The sequence below is a fragment of the Hevea brasiliensis genome, chromosome 5 (assembly GCF_030052815.1).
Source record: "Hevea brasiliensis isolate MT/VB/25A 57/8 chromosome 5, ASM3005281v1, whole genome shotgun sequence".
Classification (NCBI taxonomy): Eukaryota; Viridiplantae; Streptophyta; class Magnoliopsida; order Malpighiales; family Euphorbiaceae; genus Hevea; species Hevea brasiliensis.
In genome coordinates this window covers 10,111,354-10,121,841 of record NC_079497.1, presented here as the reverse complement: position 1 = coordinate 10,121,841, position 10,488 = coordinate 10,111,354, and the positions used below count along the sequence as shown (strand labels likewise).

The 10,488-nt window shown below is 32.2% G+C and overlaps 1 pseudogene; it reads right to left on the bottom strand.

Annotated features, from left to right (window-relative positions):
* Positions 1-5,109: 5,109 nt before the first annotated feature.
* Positions 5,110-9,112, bottom strand: LOC110644006 (DEAD-box ATP-dependent RNA helicase 3, chloroplastic-like; annotated as a pseudogene).
* Between the last annotated feature and the right edge of the window lie 1,376 nt (positions 9,113-10,488).

The following is a 10,488-nucleotide window of genomic DNA, read 5'->3' as shown; positions in this document are numbered from 1 at the left end:
CCTCATTCCATTAACTTAATACACTAAGTACTTAATTACAACATTTACTAATGACTTGATGTTACCCTTTAAACTTTATTTAGTAATAATACTATAAAGTAGGGTTCCCATCATTAGTAAATTTAATGGAATATTTTTAATCCTAATCCAGCACATGTATTTTTTATCATATCTCTCGAGAGCCCTTTTGTAAATGGATCTGCCAGATTATTACAAGACTTGACATAAGTAATAGTAATAATTCCATCAGAGATTAATTGTCTCACATACTGATGTCTTAAGCTAATATGTCTAGACTTTCCATTATAAATTTTACTATAAGCTCTAGACATTGTTGCTTGACTATCACAATATAAGGAAACAACAAGCATCGTTTGTGGCCATAACTTGATATCCAGTAAAAAATTTCTCAGCCATTCTGCCTCTTTACCAGCTGCTGCTGGAGTTATAAATTCTGATTCCATTGTAGAATGAGTTATACAAGTTTGCTTCTTTGATGCCCAAGAAATAGCACATTCTCCTATAGTAAAAATCCAACCAGAAGTTGATTGATTATCATTAATACTAGTTATTCAGCTAGCATCTGTATAACCTTCTAACACAATTGGAAATTTATTATAAAATAAACCAAAGTTTATAGTTCTTTTTAAATAACCAAGAACTCTTGAAATTGCTCTCCAATGTTCAATACTAGGCTTACTAGTGTATCTTGATAATTTACATCTTGCAAAAGCAATATCGTGTCTAGTGCAATGCATAGCATACATTAAGCTACCAATTGCACTAGCATACTCAATTTGAGCAATCGTCCCCGCTGTAATTTTCGCTAATTTGGAAGAAACATCATATGGAGTTTTTGCTTCTTTGACTTTTAAATGATTAAATTTATTTAATATTTTCTCAATATAATGAGATTGGCAAAGAGCAAAACCCCCACTATGTTTTTTTACTTTGATACCTAAGATTGTATCTACCTCTTTTAAATCTTTCATTTTAAATTTTGAGGTTAGATACTTCTTTGTATCATTTACACCTTCCATATTTGTTCCAATTATAAGCATGTCATCAACATAAAGACAAATTATCACACCAAAATGATCTCAGAAATTTGGAATAAATACATTTATCAGCACTATTATGTTTAAAGCCATATTCCAAAATTGCAGAATCAAATTTCTCATGCCATTGTTTCGGTGCTTGTTTTAAACCATATAAAGATTTAATTAATTTACAAACTTTTCTTTCATTCCCTGGTAAAACAAATCCTTCTGGTTGCTCCATATAAACTTCTTCTTCTAAGTCACCATTTAGAAAGGCTGTCTTAACATCCATTTGATGTACATATAAATTATATATTGATGCTAAAGATAAAAGTACTCTAATAGATGTTATTCTAGCCATTGGTGCATATGTATCAAAGTAGTCAATTCCTCTTTTGTTTAAAACCCTTTGCAACCAATCTAGCTTTAAAAGTTTGAATCGATCCATCTGTGTTATATTTTCTTCTGAAAACCCATTTACATCCTATTGGTTTAGAACCAGGTGGCAAATCAACTAGAACCCATGTATTATTAAATAATAATGAATCCATTTCATCATTGATTGCCTCTTTCCAAAAGGCCACATCCCTTGTAGTCATTGCCTCTTGAAACGTTTTAGGATCATCTTCTACATTTAACAAAATTGGTATTTTGTTAAGTACAACTGACCTATTGCCTTCTACCAGAAAAACAATAGCCTGAGAAGATATAAAATCTGGATGTAAATTATTTTCTTTTCTAATACGTTGACTTCTTCTAATTTTATTAGAAGAATCTAACTTTCTTTTGTTGCTAGACGTCGATTCAAAATTAATATCAATACTAGAACCATTGCTTTGACTTGAACTATTCATGGGCTCATGTATAGGGTCATTATGAAATTTATTTTCAATAAATTCAACATCCCTAGATTCTACAATTACATTTAAGTCTAAATTTAAAATTCTATAAGCTTTGGAATTTTCGGCATAACCAACGAAAACTCCTTTCAAAGCTCTAGGACCTAATTTAGTCCTTTTAGGATCTGAAACTCTATAATATGCTAAACAGCCCCACACTCTTAAATAGTTCAAGTTAGGTTTTCTATTTTTCCATAATTCATATGGAGAAATCTTAAATTTTCTAGAAGGAATTCTATTATGTAAGTGACAAGCAGTAAGTAAAGCTTCTCCCCATAAGTTTGTTGGCAAATTAGATTTCACAAGCATAGAATTAAGCATATCCACTAAGGTTCTATTCTTTCTTTCTGCCAACCCATTTTGTTGTGGTGTATAAGGTGCACTTATTTGATGTATAATTCCATTTTCTTCACAAAATGAAGAAAATTCATTGGAAAAATACTCACCACCTCTGTCACTTCTCAAAATTTTGATTTTTTTTCCTTTTTGATTCTCAACTTCAGATTTATAAATCTGAAACATTTGGAATGCTTGATCTTTATTTTTCATTAAATAAACATAAGTATATTTGGAGAAATCATCTATGAAAGTTATAAAATATCTATTTCCTCCTTTAGTCAATATTCCATTTAATTCACAAATATCAGAATGCACAAGTTCTAATAACTTAGAAGATCTTTCAACTTTTGGAAAAGATTTCTTAATCATTTTTGCTTGAATACAGATTTCACAAGATTTTTTATTATCATCTATATATGAAATTAAACCATGTTTAGCCATAAATTTTAAAGATTTAAAACTAATATGTGCTAAACGATCATGCCATAAAGATAAAGATGACTCAACAGTATAAACAGAAATATTCATATTATTATTAATACTGAGTTTAAACATTCCATCACATGAGTAACCTTTTCCCACAAATAGTCCATTTATGGACACAATTATTTTATCGGACTCCAGAACAGCCTTATAACCTTTCTTACACAACAGACTAGCAGACACAAGATTTTTCCTTATTTCTGGCACATACAACACATTTACTAATAATAGCTTCTTTCCAGAAGTGAAGTTTAATTCAACACTTCCTTTTCCCACCACTTTAGCGGAATCATGATTGCCCATTAGAACTTTCTGCCCATTTACAACTTCTTCATAATTTTTAAATTGAGTCTTATCATTGCAAACATGAACAGTAGCTCCAGAATCATACCACCAATCATTGGATTTGGTTGTTGTAGCCATATTGAGTTCTGTTACCATTCCAATATGCAAATCTGATATCATTGCAATCAATTCAGTAGTTTGTTCAACTATATTTGCTTTATTGGAATTCTGAGCACTATTATTCGTATCTTCTTTCTTATGTTTCTTTAGAAACCCGCATTCACGCTTGTAGTGCCCTTTCTTGCCACAATTGTAACAAGTTCTTCCTTTCTTTGATTTGTCGTTGTCGCCATAACTAATCTTTGCTGTTCGCTTGAAAAACTTTCTCTTACTTCCAGAATTTTTCTTTTGAAAATTCTGACTTCCTTGCACAAAATTAACTTTTGTAGTAGATTCAGAAACAAATTTCTTATCACGATTTCTTGTCTCTTCTTCAATGCGCAAGTGTTTCTGAATCTGTTCAAGAGAAAAATTTTATGTAGTATGCATTAATTTCTGCCTATAATCATTCCAACTAGGAGGAAGTTTTGCTATTATTCCTCCTACTTGCAATGATTCAGGAACTATCACTTTCAAATCTTTAAGTTTTGAAACAAGGACATGTAACTCATGGACTTGATCCATAACAGATATATTATCAACCATTTGGAATTCAAAATATTTCATGATGAGAAATTTATCCACACCTTATTTTTTTGAGTTGTATTTGAACTCCGTGATTTTGATTTCCATTGGAGACTTGATGTATAAACAGATCATACAGCCTATCTGACAAGTTGTTAAGAATATGACCTCTGCATAGCAATTCATCTTCTTCACGTTTGTCTCGATCTGCTTTCACTTGTTCAGAATCTTCTGAAGTTGGTGGTGAAATAGCAGGCAGACTTGGATCAAGTATATAAGAAATCTTCAATGTGGTGAGTAAGAATAGCATCTTGTCTTTCCAGCGAACATAGTTTGTCCCATCAAAACAATCAAGTTTCACAAACTCTTGATTCATCACGGAAACAGTCTTGGACTCCATTGCGATTAATACCTTAAAATTGTTGAGGCAGTGGGTGTAGAATAGGCTTTGAGGCGTGATGAATCACTATCTTTAAGGTATGGCAATATACCCCCACTAGATTGCTACAAGGTTATGGCAATATACCCCCAGGATACAACAAAGCCTGAAATCTGCAGACAGCAACTCCTGAAGATTTTCCTTAAGAACTCTTTATATGAACTGAATTTAGAGAGATTAGAAGAAAAGAAGAAGAAGTAGAAGTAGTACATCTGGATTGAAAAAACTCATCCATATTTATAAAGAATGAAAAGTCATGGCACCTTTACTAGATAGACACATCTGTCTATCTCCAATAGATACAACTGTTTATGTAATAGACATGTCTGTTTATTAAAAGATACCTATACAAATAGTTGTGACTATTTGTATAGAATAGACATGTCTGTTTATTAACAGATACCTATACAAACAAGCCAGTGATTTGTTTGTATAGAATTGATATGTCTGTCTATTAACAGACACATCTACTTGTTAAGTGCCATAATAGAATAATATATATTGAATTATATATATATAATTCTATACATATTTCACTCTTGCCATTCCTTCACTTTCTTATATTTTAACAATATAGAAATTTTTTCTCTCTATACTATCTAACATACAAGCTATTTATAATAGAGGTGCCAAGGTTGACATCACAATACGCCCACCCAAAACTCGCTGGCCTCCTGGAAGATCAAAACAGAAGGTTCTTCATGCAGACAACTTTAAGCGCCCATGTGCACGCGGCAGCACCACATTTTGTATTTTCTATCCATGGTTTGATAGAACAGTTTAGGCACTTCTCCCTGTCTCCTAACACAGAAAAGTTTTCTTTCGAGACAACTCGACTGAAAAAAGTTTTAGACCTGATGTATGTGTACCTTCTATCTTAATACAGGGATCCCACCTTCCTACAATTTAAATAAAGTACTATTTTTAATGCTCCCGTCCATCCAATAATTCTCCCTCAGTTAATTCTTCTTACTAAATGATTAGATATTTGGTACCAGTTGAACGTCAATGAATTCATAACAAGATGTCCGTTGTTTGAATAATCTAGTAAAAGAATATGTTACAACCTAACAAAATCAAATATTTAACCGTATCTCCGTCCAAATAAAATTCCATTAAAATGGATTTGACTTTCCAATCAGCCGTTGTTAACTATTTCTGGGAGGGAGAGGGAAGAGGCGAGAGATGGAGAGAGATGATAAAAATTTCAGGTCCCCCAACTGCTCCCTTGGGAGAGTTACAGGTTGCAAACAAAATAGCAGAACAGGAACTCCCAGCAGCAACCTGTAATTTGTTATGTTTGATGACAAACCTGATTTATATGGGATCTGAACTAAAAGGCTCTCTTGGTAGGACAATCTGATGCTCTGTGCCCAGGCCGCCCACAGTTAAAACAAGCACCTCCAAAGCTTCTCTCGCACACATCAAAATATACCGTCAGTTTGTCAGTAAATCAATGTATATTTGATCAAAATTAACTTTTATGTTCACAGTCTACAAGAAATACATTATCAAATCCCTTAAACATATCAGAACATGAAAATCAAATAAAACCTTGATTAGAAAAAACCAGAAGCCAAGAGGAAAAAGGCAAAAAAAAAAAAAAAAGTAGCAACAAAGATTAGAAAATCATCGGCAGCAGCATCAGGCATATACAACTGTTATCAATCCCATTAAGGTTACTGAAGCTAAAACAATTGAAATTCCTAATCTTATTTGTATAGTGGCTCAACACAAGATGTCTTGGTAAAGATTGCTGGCCCACTTTTGTTTTACCCCTTTGCTATACTTCACACTAATTCTCATGTCTCCATTACTGTATCGGAATTTAGGAAAGAAAAAAAAATGTTTCCATGTGCCTTAAATGTTAATCATCTTAGCTATATATGGGAGAGACAGCATAAGAAGCACTATAATAATAATAATAATAATAATAATAATAATAATAATAACAGAACCAACAAACAAAAAAGCACCAAGTTTCTTATGCAGTATTACATACCTATCTCGAGGCGAAGACCTGCTTGATCTTCCACCGTTAATCAGCCAATCATCACTGCTGCTTCTTGAATAGCTCCTGCTTTTTGAATAGCTTCGGCTACCTCGCTGTCCACGCCTATATGTATCTTCATCATCATCAGAAAAATCTTGACCAGCACCCCTACCCCGGGAGGCTCTAAAACCTCTCTGGCCCCCCCTACTGCCTCTGGCAATACTGCCCCAATCAGATTGATCTCTGCTAGAAAACCTGCCAGGGTAATCACTGGGAGGCCCATCATCTTGTAATGAAGGCAACAGCAAGTAAGTCAATAAAACATTTTATTACCTTATCAGGTGGCAATGTACACAGATTTTAGTAATTATGTATTAGCCATTTAAACAGTATTGTGTTCACTGTTCACATAGAAGATGATGAGAAAGGGACCCAAAAAAGAACCTTTGTGATTTTGGAAATATTGTTTCCAGGTGGTAATTGCTTATTCAATAACTCTTTAGCAACCTCCTCTGGAAGATCAAAAACTGCCCCTTGAATCTGACCAAAACAATAAATAAATAAATAAATAAAACCTTACTCATTTTGAAGAAGCCGATGCATCAATCAATAAACATTCAACTCAATATAGCTAAACCATACCTTTTCATCAGCAATTAAATATATTTTTCCAACTTCGTCTGCTGCAGCAGTATAAACATCAGAAAGAAAACCAGTGACAGATCTAACAGACAAGTATCCTCTAGAATAACTTGGATCCCGTGTCAACTGCAATGTTATCCATCCCTGAAATAAAAGGGTCCAGTTCAAATTATTTGCAGGAGACTACAAACATTGACTAGAAATTCAAAATTGTAATACAAATAAAGAAAAGGAACAAGTATAACCCCACAGGAAAGTAAAACATAGGTTTGAAGTACTACACTGATCACTGGCATTGCACAAAGTTATTTCCTTGTGCAGTTCTCTTCTAAGCATGTTATGAGAAAACAGTAGCAAGTCTATTATAGATTGTGTTTGCATGGATGTGTATTTGAATGAATTTGGGCATGACATTTTAGTTTAAATTGCTTAAATGGTGCTTACAATGGATATGATTTGTTTGGTTCATTAGTGGAGATAGATACATTACACCACATGAAAACTTGTTTAGTAGCAGTTGTAAAGTCATAATTTCAAATGCAAAATACTTTACAAGTCCGAATCTTAATTTAATATATGCACAATTTGAACCTAAAACTCAAATTTAAAATCCTGATTTTCATATTCCTTATCCAGACCTAAGTATATAACGTTGGGGAAGCTATGCTATCCTTAAATGTAGTATCACATAAGTTCAGAATTTAAAATCTAATTTCACAAGAAAAAAGCCCACAAGACAAATCAAAGACTTGCATAATACGATTTAAAATTTGATGGCTGGAGGCTTACTTGCTCATGGTTAATAGGAGATCGGGATGAAGGAGGCTGGGAAAATCCACTCAAATGTGCAAGTGCAGCCGCAAGAGCACTTATGCCTTGTTCTTTAATCAATTTCTGGGCAGTTGGGGTGAAAAATTCAACAGACTCAGCGTGAACTCCATTTAGAATCGCAACCACTTGCTCAGCTGATGACTCCAAAACTTGCTCAGTAGATGGTGGACCAACAAATTCAAACTTGCACCCCACATCACGCTCAAGAGATCTAACTGTCCTCCTTTGACTACTACTGAACATCAGAATGGCAGTACCTTCCTTGCCTGCACGTCCAGTACGACCAGACCCCGATGCACAAAAGTTTCAGGATCATTGGGAAGTTCATAATGGATAACCTGGAAAAAGTGTGAACAAGGCTAAAGGTTATTATCATTTTTCAAATACAAATAGAACTTGAAAGTTGGAGGAGTAAGATTTTAAGGAAATGGAAATCTTTCCACAGAAAAGTTCTTGTATGTTGCAAAAAGATCAATATTTCTTGGATAATACCTCAGGTGACCTCATGAGTGCATATTCCTTCAAAAGTACACAGCTAAATAATAAACTCAACATGTTCTCTTAACTAATGCAATGAAATGTAATTCTACTGCATACACGAGTTAATCTTTAATGACCAATATGAGAAGAATTTCCTAGAATCAGATTTTTAATTGAGAAGATATTAACTAGTTTCACATACCATTCTTAAAAATTTTTTAAAAATAATAAAAAAACCATGGAATTGTCCAAAATCTTGTTACTAGTTCAACAGTATCTTAACATGTGCAATACTGTCAACTAAAAAAGTTTAACATGCTTCAAGGGAATGGGAAGTTCCTAATACAAGGATTACAAAGGCAATTTCTTGACCTTACCAAATCAACATTTGGAATATCAAGCCCACGAGAAGCAACATCAGTGGCAACAAGCACTGTAAATTTTCCTTGCCGAAAGCCATTTAAAGTTCTCTCTCTGGTGCTGAGATATATCTCCATGCAATGCCTCAGAAGCTATACTATTTGTTAATGCCATTGAGACTTCATCAGCATCTCGTTTAGTCTGAGTAAAGATAATAGTCTTCCCACCCTTTGCATAAACCTGAACATAACAGCAATATTCAATTCTTACATTGATTTCTCCCAAACAATAATCAATACCAAGCCTAATTGAATTAAAATAAGAAGTGCAGTAATGGGCACAATTGGTATATTACATGAGAAAAGAACAACTGCCATAGATTTGAACGTGTGCATTCAACTTGAATATGTAACAACAGATAATTAAATTAAAATCAAAGTTTAGTTGTTTAGAAAGACAAATAAGAATAAAGGAACTATAAATGAGATTTTGCACATTTGTACAAGTAAATCTTACTATCCTAGTAGTGTATGACTCCCTTTATGTTGAAGTACATGACCATATATTGCTAGCATTGTTTTGGACGTTTCGTGACCAACTGGCCATGCTTCCAAAAGTCCAACTTCTCAATGTCCATTCCTTGCATATGGTCTGTGGTGTCCTCTTAATCATAAGAAGGTAACCAAGTCAACCTAAGAATTTTCTTCATTCCCAGGGTAATTTATTTCTTAACAAGCAATATTGACATTGTGAACAAAATCCTTCTAAGAAAGGTAATTTGATTAGAAAAATATAGACATAAAAAGGAGATGCTATAGATAATTTAATGCAAAAGTTTTATAGAAAAATTTTAATAAAATGAAAAAAAAAAAGAGGTTTAAATGGCCCCAATGGAAGTAAAGAGATTGAATGAATGTCCATGAATAGCTTAAAAAAAAGAAAGAGAGAAAGGAAACACATGCAAACCAATTTGAAGCCACATCAGAAAGTAAAACTTCTTACCAAACTTCATTTACATAAAGATCTTTATCTCCTTCTTCACTTTCCAAGCTGTTCTCAACTTCTTCTTTTCAACATTTTGTTTTTCTCCTTCCTTTTTTTATTATATATGTAGGGAGCTAAACCTAATTCTCCTAAATGTTTTTAGTTAATTCATTGCCTCTTTTTCATGCTCTTATTGACTCTACAATAGTAGAAGTGTGCATTATTTGGTTATAATAGAATCAAACTGATGAAATTCAATTATTTAACTATCAGCTAAAAAAGGAAATGAGAATATGCTTTTTATGTGATATGAGATAATGATATTGGCCTCAATTCTTCATTTTTTTTATACGATTCTTAGGTTCAAAATTAAATTTAAGATATTGTCTAACTTTTCTCATTGATTTCATAAAAAAAATCTTTTATAGTTTGAGAGATATCGAATTCATTTTTAAATCCATTTAGTCTTTATAGATCCTAACAACTTGAAAACTGAACGACAGTGGAGTTAAGCCATCTACTTGCAAAGCAGCTACCTCCCCATCCTTTTTGGTATTAATGGTGATCATATTTTGTATATACCTCATACTTTTAAAAAACATAATTTCTATATCTAATTTGACTAGTAATGGTTATAAATTTTATTTTCTAGATAATGTTTGTAATATTTATCTTAGAAATAAAATTGTTGGTATGGGCTATTTGCAAGATGGTCTAAATTCGGTTTTGTTTGGTTTTCGATTAGTAATAATAAAAATTGTCAGTTTTTTATTATTAATTCATTTACTTTTGATTTGATAATCAAACTAACTAAAATGATCAAATTTCTATTAGTTAATATATTAATTATAATTTTATTAATAATATATTATTTATAATTATTATTTTTATGATTTTATAATAATATTTAACTTGTTATCTTATTAATATTAAATCATATTTATTATTTTTATAAATAAAAAATTATAAATATATTTCTATTAATATTTTATTAAATAATATATATATATATATATATATATATTATTA